Source organism: Microtus ochrogaster, chromosome 8, assembly GCF_000317375.1.
Source record: "Microtus ochrogaster isolate Prairie Vole_2 chromosome 8, MicOch1.0, whole genome shotgun sequence".
Lineage (NCBI taxonomy): Eukaryota > Metazoa > Chordata > Mammalia > Rodentia > Cricetidae > Microtus > Microtus ochrogaster.
The window spans coordinates 54,310,379-54,314,817 of NC_022015.1; positions in this window are offsets into that span (position 1 = coordinate 54,310,379).

Here is a 4,439-nt window from a genome sequence, read left to right on the forward strand (position 1 = left end):
TGAGCAGATCAAAGGCAAGAGGGTTCCACGAGGTGCTTGACATCTCCAGGTCCTTCCCAGTTACATCGCTCTGATTTCTTTTTCTTTTTTTTCTTTTCTGAAGCGTTAAGACATTAATCTTATCTGTGTTCCAATTTAAAAACTTGTCAAATTATAGGAAAGGCAGCATGTAAAACTGCCAGGTTAAAACCAGAAACTAACTGTGGTGTGGTTCCGCATGCCTATAATCACAGATGAAGGCAGGGGGATAGGAGGCAGGGGTTCACCCCTTGGTAATAAGCTGTTACTGTGTGTCCATGGCCCTGTTGTCTGCTAAGAGTGATTTACTCCTGAAAATAGAGTCACCTTAAGAAGCATACAGAAATGTGTGTGTGTGTATAGGGGTGTGTGTGTGTATACACATTTCTGTATGGGTGTTTTGCCTCCATGTATGTCTGTGTACCACTTGCATACCTGGTGCCAGCAGAGACCACAAAAAGGCACCAGATCCCCTGGAACTGTGGTTACAAATGGTTATGAGCTGCTATGTGGGTGCTGAGAATCAAACCCAGGTCCTCTGGAAGAGCAGCCAGTGCTCTTAACCACTGAGCCGTTTCTCTAGGCCCCTGGCATGCTTTAATGTTCATTCAACACTTATTTTGAACAAATGTCTTATTTCTTTCAATGTTTTCTATTGTCTTATGTTTGGATGACATGAAGATATTTTTACACATGATTGGATTTTATAAATCTTGTGATGTATCTGATATGATAATGATATAGTGAGTTATATGTTTGTTATTATATATTTTTAAACAACAACAATGACAATAACAACAAAAACACCAAGACTTTTCTTATAATCTTCCTATAGGAAAGTTGATTCCTTGCCGATTGTTTTGATCATTTATTACCTTTCAAAAATATGTATTATAGTGCCAGGCAGTGTGGAGCACATCTTTTATCCCAGTACTCAGGAGGCAGAGGCAGGCAGATCTTTGTGAGTTCAAGGGCAGCCTGGTCTACAGAGCAAGTTCCAGGACAGCCAAGGTTATACAGTTAAACCCTATCTCGAAAAACAAAAAAACCAACAACAAAAAACATGTATTACAAAAAAAGACCCTAGGTTACCAGACAAATTTAGGAATTCCTAAGAATTCTCAGAAAGTGAGAGGCCCTATTAGTGAATGTCTGAAGCCAAAGGGATAAGAAATAGTGAGACTGGGAACATCTTCTACGAACAGCTGGATTAACAGGCAGAATTAACAAAGAAGCACAGTGAGTCGTTCTCACTAAGGACCAGTGTGGTGAACACTGAGCCGTTCTAAGGACCACAGAAGCCACCTGTGCTGAGAGGATCTGAGAATCACGAAGCATTTTTCACTGTTGTTAAGAACGTCCTACAGGTGGTTGTAAGAATCAGTCTTGTGACAAAAAGTAACCACTTTTCTGGGAAATGATTCTCATTTTCTGAATTCAAAGGAAAGACCAACACTGCACAGTGAAATTCCAAGACTTTGGAAGCCCTTGGGGAAGCCTGGCCATGGCGACACACACCTTTAACCCCGGCACTCAGGACACAGGGGCAGGTGGATCTCGGTGAGGAAAAAGTTTGAAGAAGAACTACAGGCTGAGGTTTCCATCTAGACCGTCAATCAGCTCTGTCCCGCCAGCTGCTCCCCAAATAACCAAACAGAGACATATTATTAATTATAAATGTTCGGCCAATAGCTTAGGCTTGTGTCCGGCCACCTCTTACAACTTAAATTAACCCATTTCTATCAATCTATGCGCTGCCCCAAGGTTCGTTTACCTCACCTATAAACTTCCCATGTTGCTTTTCCATATCTAACTTGACTCTGGTGACTCTCCGCCTCTGCCCTGTCTTCTCCCCAGCATTCTCTTTGTCCCAAAAGTCCTGCCTAGCTATCAGTCAATCAGCTTCTATTAACAACGAGAACAGCACATCTTCATAGTGAAGGATTATTCCACAGCAGGGAACAGATTCCCTTGAATTAGAACATGAATTCTCTTATGTATGAAGAATTCGATGAGACTATTTCTGAAATTCTAAAATCATCTTACTCTGTGTTAGTGATGTTTCTGTCCAGGACAGTGTGATAATCAATCTTTGTCCTTAGGAGGATGAACGCCTCATCTCTTTATGAACAATTGAATTAAAATGAAACTATTTGCTTTACACAGATCATGATTTTCTCAACACAGTTAATTAACACTAAAGGCTTTTCACATTGGGCTGAGGGCAGACAGAAGTGGGAAATCAAACCTACAGTAATTTTCCTCATTGACTTCGTGTGCTGGGCTCTAAAGACTTACGAAAACATAGCCTATGTATCTTTGGCTATCTCCAAAAATGACTGCTAGAGAATGTATTAAATAATACAAGTTTATTTATTGCATTGTGCATGTGCTGCATGCATGCCTATGCCACAGCACACATGGGGAGCTCAGAGGACAACTTGCCGGAATCTAGTCACTCCTTCCACTATGTGTATTTGGAGATCAACTTCGGTGTCCAGGCTTAACAACAAGCATCTTTACCCGCTAAACTGTCTTGCTAACCCCCTGAATTTCTTTTAATACTTTGGGCTGGTGGTTCCTCATGTATATTTATTTAGAGACCACATATGAATCAGTAAAAATGCTTTTCCCATCATTAACACTAATTCTCTAATTTATGTTATTGTCCTTGATACCAGGCTAAAAGGTTAAACTGATGACCACCCAAAATCATAACTCTTTGATACAAAGAGCAAGAATCTTTCTAATGGCAATGGGAGAGGTCTGTTAACCACTATTATTTTAGTGATACCAACAGAGCAATGGTAACGATCACAGTAGTAATCAGACTTCTTTTATAATTTCCTAGATATGGATGGAGGGGGGAGGACCTTGGACTTTCCACAGGTCTTTGGATTGGAGAGGGAGGTGGAGAGGAGTAGGGGGAGGGGAAGAAGGGTGAGAGAAGGGGGAGAAGGCTGGGAGGAGGGGGAGGGAAATGGGAGGCTGGGAGGAGGTGGAAACTTGTTTTTTTCCTTTTCTCAATAAAAATAAAATAAAATAAAAATAAAAAAGAACAGCAAACCAGGCGCTGTTCAGGCTCTTTAAATCAGACCACCAACCCTAACAGGTAGGAAACACTGTGTGTACTTGAACGACATAGAAACTGAGCATCTGAGATGACCAGCTCGTTCAAGGCCACATGTTGTGGATGAAGAAATGAAGCCCAGAATGTAAGGACGCTAAGCCAGGTGCGCCAGCGTTTTCAGGTACATGTATGAAGCTTGCCTTTTTTATTTCTTAGCACTCACCTTGCGACCTCACCATGAAGGGCTTGAGGAAGCTGTGTGTTCTATTGGAACCTCCCTAGGCTGTTTTATTCATTGGGGAAAAGAAGGCTTAAGTGGAAGGTGGTAATTTAGATGTTGTTTGAAATATATATATATATACAATGTTCCCCCCAAAAAAGTGTTGAAGCAGGCTAGGAAAGGAATGCGGACTTTCCGCTCACTTTTCTGCCTCCTCTTGCCCTGTGCTCTTGGCATTCCTCTGTCCTCAAGGTCAGTGCGTCAGCGGCATGTTTTTAGCGCTCCCTGGGTGTACAGAAGAGGACAGTGACTCAGTGGGAATATCTAACTCCTGTGGGCCAAATGCATCTGGGTTTCCCTGAGCCAGGGGAGCACGAAGGGCAGCATGGGAAAAAAGAATGTAAACTCTAAAACCCCACACAGTTATGTATTATGTATATATGTATGCATGCCCGCCCCACCTAACCACAAACCCAACCCCTATCTGAGCTAGCTCATACCAGGGTCTCTCATATAAGCTTTGCTAGGCAAATCCTACCATAGAATTATATCCCAGGGGTATCCCCCTCCCCCAGACAGAAGACACCAGCTTCACTTTTTTTTTTTTAAGTTAAACGTATCTAGTTTGCTTAGGAAAAGAGTCAGGCTAGCTTTGTGACCAAGGCTGGTAACTCCTTCTCTCCTGTCCCCAGTGGGCAGGGGTGAACCCTAATTCTGATCTCAGGAGCTAATTACTCTTCTACACCCAGGCTGGTTCCCAGCCACATGGACCTCACCCTTCAGCTCCACCTGTAAATGGAGTCAGTGGAGGTAAGTCTTCAACTCAAGAGCACCCTCTAAACTGGCTACTGGGTGTTCCTTAATTCTCGCAAACAGTAAGGCTCGTATTAATAAACGATAAATCATTTTCCTTTGTCTCAACTGATTTTCCTCAAAATTCAGCATCCCAAATAAATTAAAATGCCAGGTAGGAACTCCCAAATAGTAACACTTTTCCTTTTGTTCTTTTAAAAAAGAACTTGTGTTTTTCTTCTCGTCTCTAGTTCTTCTTTGTTCCCACAGAGTCTTCACCTGCTCAGAAACCCAGTTCACAGACCTCCTCTGCAATATCCCCAGTTCACAGACCTCCTC